At 37.7% G+C, this 9,612-nt stretch overlaps 1 pseudogene; it reads right to left on the bottom strand.

Moving 5' to 3' along the window:
- Positions 1–9,612, bottom strand: part of LOC103201492 — a 38,032-nt pseudogene that overhangs the window by 12,185 nt on the left and 16,235 nt on the right.

Here is a 9,612-nt window from a genome sequence, read left to right as displayed (position 1 = left end):
CACTTCCCTTACAGCAGTTCACATACACTTTGTCTCATGACATTGACCACAATTCACCACAATGCAACAGGTCCTCTCCCACTTCCTCCGACAGTCATTACTTCCCTGTGTCCATCCCTCCATGCACCCCTGCCCCTTGAACTGTCTCCCTGTGCCTAAACAGCCATTCTTTCTCCCATGAGTGTATTTACCTCAGGTAAATGTTCAACTCCTAAGTCTGTCTTTTGCTTGGCTGGAAGCCAAGGGTGTGGGTTCGATTCTAGACCCGAAGGGCAGTTAGGGGCCATAGTCTCAGTGGTTCCACCAGGCTCTATCAGACCAGCAAACCTGTTTCCCCTCTTTTTTTCCAAATGCTTTTGAGTTTTGTTCCATATTGTTCTCCCTCTCTATCCAGGGTCTACTACATCGATCCCCCTCCGAGTGGTTGACATTGGTAACTGGGCACTATCTAGTTCTTCTGGTCTCATAGTCATATAGGATGCAGATCGCATGGTGTACCAGTCACAAGGACTAATTCCTTCCATGAATCTTTGGTTTTCTTCATTCTTCTTTGGGCTGGACAAGGAGAGACCCATTGTTGCATCTAGATGGCTGCTTGAAGCCTTTTAAGATCCCAGTTGCTACTCGCCAAAGTGGGAAGTGGCACAGTGTTTTGTGTAGTATGTTATGCCAATTGAGCTTGATGTCCCCTGCGACTATGGTCCTGAGCCCAGAAGTTCAACTACTCGCTCCCTCTGGGTAGCTGGCTGTGACCAAGTAGTGACTACAATCTTGTCCCTTGTCAGCTCTACTATATATTTGGGAATTCAGATCATACAGATACACTTACAGGACCATTGTCTGCCAACCCTATACATGGTCTTGGGTATACTCCCCACTTCATAGACATACCACCTGGGGTATTTCTGTTGAGTGGCACAAAGCAATCTTCTAGGAAGTTCTCTCTCTCTCAGATGTATAGAATTCTGATGTTGGGATTGGTTAGTTTGGCCTCTCTGCCAGGCCAAAAAGAGCCCTCCTGGAGGCAGAAGGAATCTCTCACTGCTGGCTAAGAGATGTGAGAGACACGCATTACTGAGAGAGATATGTGAGAGACATGCATTGCTGAGAGAGAGAGAGAGAGAGAGACACCAAGAAACACGTACTGCTGGGAGAGAGACTGAGAGAGACTTGGCTGAGAGATAGTGGGCTGCGAGAGACTGAGTGTATTCCTGAACTTGAATTGTAGCCTGTTGCTTCCCTAATAAACCGCATAATTTGTGAGTTCTCTGTGGTCACTGGAGTGAATTACACAATCCAGCAGAGAGGGGGTGGGTGCTGTTGAAGGAATGACTGGTATCAGGGTTAATGAAAGGCCTGGAGGGAGGCAGCATGTCTGGCCTTGCAGGAATAGACCTTGGGCTACTGATGGTGATTCTGTCTTCCTCTTGTGGGGTTAGAGAAGGTCAGAAGATGGGGCTTCCTTGCCCCTTTAGCACTGTTGTTTGAATAGAACAAGGGGATACTGCATAGATTAAAATCAGGAAAAGAGTGAGTCAGGGTTGTGTCCTTTTACCATGTTTATTCAATCCATACGCTGAACAAATAATCTGAGTAGCTGGACTATATGAAGAAGAATGCAGCATTAGGATTGGAGGAAGACTCATTAACAATCTGTGATATGCAGATGATACACCTTTGCTTACTGAAAGTGAGGATGACTTGAAGCACTTACTGATAAAGATCAAAGACTACAGTCTGCAGTATGGATTACATCTCAACATAAAATGAAAATCCTCACAACTTGACCAGTAAGCAGCATCACAATAAATGGAGAAAAGATTGAAGTTGTCAAAGATTTCATATTACTTGGTTCCACAATCAACAGCAATGGAAGCAGCAGTCAAGACATCACATGACATATTGTACTGGGCAAATCTACCCCAAAAGACTTCTTTTAAGTGCTGTAGAACAAAGATGTCTCTGTGAAGACTAAGGTGAGCCTAACCCAAGCCATGGTATTTTCAATTGCCTCATATGTGTGTGAGAGCTGGACAACAAATAAAGAAGACCGAAGAAGAGTTGATGTTCTTCCATGCACTGCCAAAAGAACTAACAAGTCTGTCCTGGAAGAAGTGCAGCTGGAGTGCTCCCTGGAAGCAAGACTGGCCAGATTTTGTCTTAACCTACTTTGGTCATGTTGTCAGAAGGGACCATTCCCTGGAGAAGGATATCATGCCTGGTAAAGTGGAGGGTCAGAGAGAAAGGAGAAGGCCCACAATGAGATGGATTGACATAGTGGCAGCAATGATGGGCTCTGGTATAGCAGGGATTGTGAGGCTGGCACAGGTTTGGGCAGTGTTTGGTTCTGTTGTACATTAGATGCCAACTCAACAGCACCTAACAACAACAACAACAACAACATGACTTGTCAAGATAATTAAATAAAAGTTTAAAATCATAAAAAATTAAGCTTAATTTACTTTAAAATATGATTAATTTTTATACATAGGAAATATTGACTTCTAAGTCATGTGACTGAAGTAGGATTTTACGTTCAGTGAAAGTTGAAGCAGATTTTTATTACCTGCACCATTGTCCCACGTCTTGAATGTTACTTGATGTCCATCTTCATTTTCTGTAATGGGTGTCACATTGATTACCAGAACAGGCAAAAACCCTTGACTGACTTATGCATAAATAGTCATTGGGCTAGGACAATGAGCTGTGTTATGACTTGTGAGCAGTTGTAATCACTGGGAGTGCTGTAGGACTTCTTGCTCCAGTAATTATTGTCACTGTTAACAAATGAGAGTTGATATGATTATTTAGAAGGTCATAAGTCCAAGTGCATGTCTGAAAATAAAAAAAAAAAATCTAAGAGCTTTGGTAATATTTTCCTACTCCTTGTTTAGAGTATAAAATTATTTAGAAATTTAAGCAAAGTAATATTAATGCTTTTTTTTTGGTAAATTATATATAACATAAAAATTGACATTTTAAGCATTTTTAGGAATTCAATTCAGTGGCCTTAGATACATTCATAATGTTGTGCAACAATCACCACATCAATGATTTTTAGTACCCAGTTTTATTAACTAGTACATAGTATAGAATGTTGTTGTTGTTGTTATGTGCCGTTGAGTCAAACCCGACTTATAGTGACCCCTCCTTGGGTTTCTGAGGCAGTATCACTATGGAAGTAGATTGTCCAATCTTTCTTTCGAGGAGTCATTGGTGGGTTTGAACCGCCAGCCGTCTGGTTAGCAGGGAAGTATCTTAGCCACTATGCTACCAGAGCTCCCAATAAGTCCTTAGAATTCTAATTGCCTTCTTTCTTATGACAGATGACCCATCACTGTTTTTATAGTGCTAATATATGAGATATTATCTTCTTATTTTTATGTATTTATTTTTTTAAGTTGACAAAGCATGAAGAAAAGTATAAACTTACCTCTGCCATACCTGGTATCTGGAGTTGGGAAGATTGGATATTTTCTTTGAAAACTGAGGTTTTATATTTTTTTCCTTTTGGATCTTGAAGAAAAATTTCTGGGTTTTGTATTGTTCATGTGATAGCAAAGAAAGGATTGTTTCCAATTGTACTATTCGCAGACAATGTTAATCCATTTCCTTCCTGAAATTCTTAAAGCGTTACTTTCCAGCTGTTGTATATATAAAAACAAAATATTAATATAATCTATTTATTATTATAGTTAATAGAATTTCACTGTTTAGTCAATTCAGAGTAATTTTAAATTTATCTTTAAGTTTTCAATTAAAATGACTATGAATGATTTTGAAAAATTTTGAAAAAAAAGCCTATATAATTATAGAGAGTAGAAGAATTCAAAAGAACAGGTGGCTGTAAGTGTCATAGAAAAGCTAACTCAGTAAGGATATTTTTGTTGTGCACTTGAAATATTTTCAGGCATAACTGTTATGCATTACAGAAAGTAGAATTAATATTTAGGATAATAGAAATATATTGCAGATGTGAACAATCAAAGAATTATCCTGGTATCCTGGCTTGAATAGCCTGTTGAGAAATGCTACCACTTCTAGATGAAATTCTACTGAAAGTATCAATAATACTAGTTGTGTCATTATTGACATAAACATAATATCCTCCTGAAATGAAATTTTGTTTAGTTTTAGAATGTTAATTTTAAATGAGAAAGTTATATTTTTGTTGTGTTCTCTTAAATATACTTTAATATTTACTTTTCATTTCTTTTTTACTTTGCAAAGATCACTTTCCCACAATCTCAGGAACTTTTCAGTATAGTAGTATCCCAGATACAGTTCTACACTAACTAAAATCTTCCTTAAAATAAGTAAGAATGAATGCAACTGTAGAGAACAGGCCAAATATAATATCAGTCAGTCAACAGACACAAGTGCCTCCCTATTAACAACATTTTTCTAATCACTAAATGATGTTATAAAAATGAAATTTATGACAGGTCTTCTGAATCAGCTGCTTGTTTTCTAGTTGTGTCTAAGATATACCAGAACAATTAAAGAATGACAGTTTAGAATAAAGTAAAAATGTATAAGTTCAGAAAAATAATAATACAGGAGTTAATAGAGACATTACTTGGATGTGGGGAGTTAGGACAAGCTGGATTGCAGGGAGGGAAGAATTAACCCAAGTGCCTGCCACATACACAACTATCAATACACATTTACTGAACTAACACATGGCAGGAAGACTAGCTGGGATGTTATTGAAGTAGCCCAGGAGGAGGTTGTGAAGGCAGGTTAGGATGTGGTAGTAGGACTGGATAGAAAGAAATACAATAAATATTTCAAACTATGGTTTAGCAAGATTTGGTAAGTTGGAAGTAGAGAAGGATGGTAGAAAGAGTTCTGAATTGCTAATCAGGACTCTCACTGTGGCCTTGGGCAAATTGTTTATACTGTTTAGGCCTCCATGTTCTCATCTATGAAATCTGTGTGAATCTCACTGTGGGGATCAGAAGGACAAGTACTGAGCATGTATTTTGAAATTGCAGTTGACTAAGTGTGTCAGAATTCACTCAACAGCAACCAACAAGTAATCAGTAACATGAAGAAAGAAGTTTCAGTTTAGTGGTATTGGCAGAAAGCAATGGAGGAATAAATGAAGAAACCATCTGTTGAATAATATTGGGAGAAATATAAGAATATGTGTGTCTGTATGTGTGTGTGTGTGTGTGTATATATATATATATATATATATGTTTATATTTATATTTATAATGAAGAAATGAAGATGGAGGATATTGCTTTAAAGGACAAAGAAAAACAAAGTAGGTTAATGAATAGAATAGTGAATTTTAATGTCTAAGGCATCTGACTGCTAACCAGAAGCCTGGTGGAGTAAATCCACCAGCTGCTCCTCGGAAGGAAGACTGGGTGATCTACTTCCATAGAGATACCACTCAGAAACCCAAGGAGGGATTGCTATGAGTTGGATTAGACTCCACGGCAGTGAGTGAGTGTGAATGATTGTAGTTTAAAGGAAAAAGTCGTCTGGAATGAGAGAGGCTGGAAATGTCTTTTTTTTGAATGCTAACTATATTCCAAAGAATAACATATTCCAAAGGTTTATCAGTCATATTTGACAGAGTCTCCAGTTCCTTGGCAGCAGAAAGTCCGAGAGCAATGGTGTGGATGATGGTACCACTTTGTTTTAGCTCCTCAAAGCATAACCTCATTTCAGTATCTTCCCCATCTGTTAGTAATGTGATTTTGGAACCAAATGTATTTTGTTTACTGTGGGTAATTGCCTAACAATGAAAGCCAGATCATTAATTACAGAATTTCATTACTGAGTAAATATTATGTAAGAATAAACCTGTTGTTTAGTCTTGGAGAAGTCTTTAGTCTTATGCATCAGAGTAAGTTAAAGGAAAACTTTTTGCCTTCATTCCAGGCTGAGTTGGTATGTGGAAGTGAATGTACAATGGTCTTATGGATTTCCAAAGCTAGATTGTTAATACTTCTCATCCTCTCCAATATACTCCAGCTACTCGACAGCAAACAACAACAACAACAACAAACAACAACTCAAGAGAAGAAGAATGCCCTTAGAACAATATCTTAAATATAGTACCACTGAGAAGATATTAGCTGCTGTTATTATTATCCCAAGAGATACTTGAAGTAGGACAAAAGAACAGGCAGTTCTGGAGGCTACAAACAAGAGAGGATTGGCAAAGTCATGACCAAAGGCTGGTGTGCAAGGTTAAATAATGCAGCATACCATGTTTTCATGAATAACATTTGATCACTTCTTTGAATATCTAGATTTTCCAGAAAGAAAATTGACCTGCCATGAAGAAGGAAGTGCATAAGTTTATGACCTTTTTACATTTTCTTTTCTTTTTGTCTTTTCCTGACTTCTTCTAATAAGAGTATTGCATAAAAGCTTTGGACTCAAATAACATGAGTATAATACTAAATGGAATAGCTAGCACATAGTCTCTCTCTATATATGTAGAATAAATAATGCATGTTGTAGTTGTTCTTAGGTGTTGTCAAGTCGGCTCCAATTCATAGCAACCCTATGTACAACAGAATGAAACAATTCCTGGTCCTGAGCCATCTTCACAATTACATGAGCCCATTGTTTCAGCCACTGTGTCAGTCCATCTGGGTGAGGGTTTTCCCCTTTTTCACTGACCCTCTACTAAGCATGATATCCTTCTTCAGGGACTGGTCCCTTATGACAACATAACCAAACTACATGAGACAAAGTCTGGACATTCTCTCTTCCAGGATCATTCTGGCTAGCACTTATTCAAGACAGATTTGTTCATTCTGGCAGTCCATGGTATTTTCAGTATTCTTTGCCAATACCACAATTCAAAGGCATCAACTCTTCTTTAGTCTTCCTTGTTCATCATCCAGCTTTACATGCATATGAAGCTACTGAAAAAACCACTGCTTGGGTTAGGTGCACCTTAGTCTTCAAGATGATATCTTTGCCCCTTAAGATTTTAAAGAGGTCTATTGCAACAGATTTGCTGAGTGCAATACACCATCTGATTTCTTGACTGCTGCTTCTCTTGATGTTGGTTGTGAATCCAAGTAAAGTGAAATCTTTGACAACTTCAATGTTTTCTCTGTTTATCATGATGTTGCTTCTTGGTCCAGTTGTGAAGATTTTTGTGTTATTTATTTTGAGGTATAATCCATACTGAAGTCTGCAGTCTTTGATATTCATTAGCAAGTGTTTCAAGTCCTCTTCACTTCCAGCAAGCAAGGTTTCAGCAAGCATTTCACAAGCTGTTAGTGAGTCTTCCTCCAATCCTGATGCCATGTTCTTCTTCATACAGTCCAGCTTCTCAGATTATTTGCTGAACATACAGATTGAATAAGTATGGTGAAAGGATACAAGTATGGTAGTCCCTTGTTCTGTTTGAATGACAGCATCCTAGTCTATGTACAGGTTCCTCATGAGCACAACGAAGTGTTCTGGAATTCCCATTCTTCTCAATGTTATCCATAATTTGCCATGATCTACATAGTTGAATGTCTTTGTTAATGCTTTCAGCCAAGATCCATCTGACATCAGCAATGATATTCCTTATTACATGTCATCTTCTGAATCTAGTTTGCATTCTGGAATTTTTCAGTGAATATACTGCTGCAACTGTTTTTGAATTGTCTACAGCAAAAATTTACTTCTTGTGACATTAATGATATTGTTTGATATTTTCCACATTCTTTTGGATCACCTTTCTTTGGAATGGGCACAAATACGGCTCTCTTTCAGTCAGTTGGCCAGGTAGCTGTCTTCCACATTTCTTGGAATAAGCAAGTTAGTGCCTCCAGTGCTGCATTTATTTATTGAAAGATCTCAATGGGTCTTCCATAAATTCCTGGAGCCTTTATTTTTAACGAGTTCTTTCAGCACAGCTTCAACACCATCAGTTCTTGATCATATACTACCTCCTAAAATAGTTGAATGTTGATCAATTCTTTTTGGTACAATGGCACTGTGTATTACTTCCATCATCTTTTGATGCTTCCTGCATCATTTAATTTTTTGCACATAGACTCCTTCAGTATTGCAACTGGAGGCTTGAATTTTTTCTTCAGTTTGTTCACCTTGAGAAGTGCCAAGCATGTTAGAAAATCCTCCTGGTTTTGTAACGGTCTTTTCACATTTCATTATAATACTTTATTTTGAGTTGCTCTTTGAAATCTTTTGTTCAGCTCTTTCATTTCATCATTTCTTCTATTCACTTTAGCTACTCTGCATTCAAGAGCAAGTTTCAGAGTCTCTTTGGACATCTATTTTGGTCTTCCTTTTCTGTCTGTTTAATGACCTTTTGCTTCCTTCATGTATGATGTTCTTGATGTCATCCCATAACTAGTCTGGTCTTCAGTCATTAATGTTTAACGTGTCAAATCTGTTCTTTGGATGGTCTCTAAATTCAGATGAGATATAATCAAACTCATATTCTGGCTCTTGTGGAATTGTTTTAATTTCCTTTAGCTTCAACTTGAACTTGCATATGAGCAACAGATGGTCTGTTCCACAGTGAGCTCCTGGTCTTGTTTTGACTGATGATTTTGAGCTTCTTTATCATCCTTTTCCACAGATACAGCCAGTCTGATTCCTGTGTATTCCATCTGGCATGGTCCCTGTGTATGGTCACTGTTTATGTTGTTGCAAAAAGGTATTTGCAATGAATAAGTCACTAGTCTTGAAAAATTCTGTGATGTGATCTCCAGCAATATGTCTATCACCAAGGCCATATCTTCCAACAACCAGTGATTCGTCTTTGTTTCCAACTTTCATATTCTAATCACCAGTAATATAATCAATACATCTTGATTGCATGTTTAGTCAATTTTATACTGCGGAAATTGCTAAAAATCTCTAATTTCTTCATCTTTGGCTTTAGTGAACATATATATGTTTGTGTGTGTATGTGTATGTGTGTAATAGAATTTTACACATAGCCTAGGTTATTAAGGTTATGGATTTTGGAAAGGCCAGGTTTTGAATCCTAGATGTCCCAATTACTGGTTTATGACCTTAAGAAAGATATTCAATGACTCAGAACCTCAGTTTCCTTAAATGTAAAATAGGCATAATAATAGTACCTAACTCATAAAGTAATGGCGAGGATAAACTAACATCATGAATGTAAAGCATTAACATAGCAAACACTACAGTATGCACTTAATAAATATTAGGTATTAGTGAAAATTAATATTTATTAGTAATTAATATTAGCTATTAGTGCCAACTTGATGGCAACTAACAACAAGATTAGTGTTACAGTTTTCTAAGTAAACTGTTTATAAACAGATATTGCTTAATTATTGCTTGAACAATTTCTCTTAGAAAGATCAGCACGAGGCCGGTACCCATGAGGTAGAGGTCAAAGATGTCCCAAATGTCCAAACTACCATGCCACTCCATTTTAGACATTAACTCCTCCTCCTCCTCCCAGTAATTTCCCCAGTCTTAGGGTTCTGTATTTCACTGTAACGCCTCACAAAACTCACAGGCACCCAAGGGTTCGTCTCATGTAGTAGTGGTGGAGGCTGGCAGGCTGGTGAGTCCCGGGTCTGTGAGTAGGTCTGGTGGATCCTCCCAACTCTCGGGGTTTGATGAACCTCGATCAG

The sequence above is a fragment of the Orycteropus afer genome, unplaced genomic scaffold (assembly GCF_000298275.1).
Source record: "Orycteropus afer afer isolate SDZICR_OR568_19922 unplaced genomic scaffold, OryAfe1.0 scaffold00152, whole genome shotgun sequence".
NCBI classification, from domain to species: Eukaryota; Metazoa; Chordata; class Mammalia; order Tubulidentata; family Orycteropodidae; genus Orycteropus; species Orycteropus afer.
Note: the sequence above shows the minus strand (reverse complement) of the source record. Positions and strands in the feature narration are given on the sequence as shown.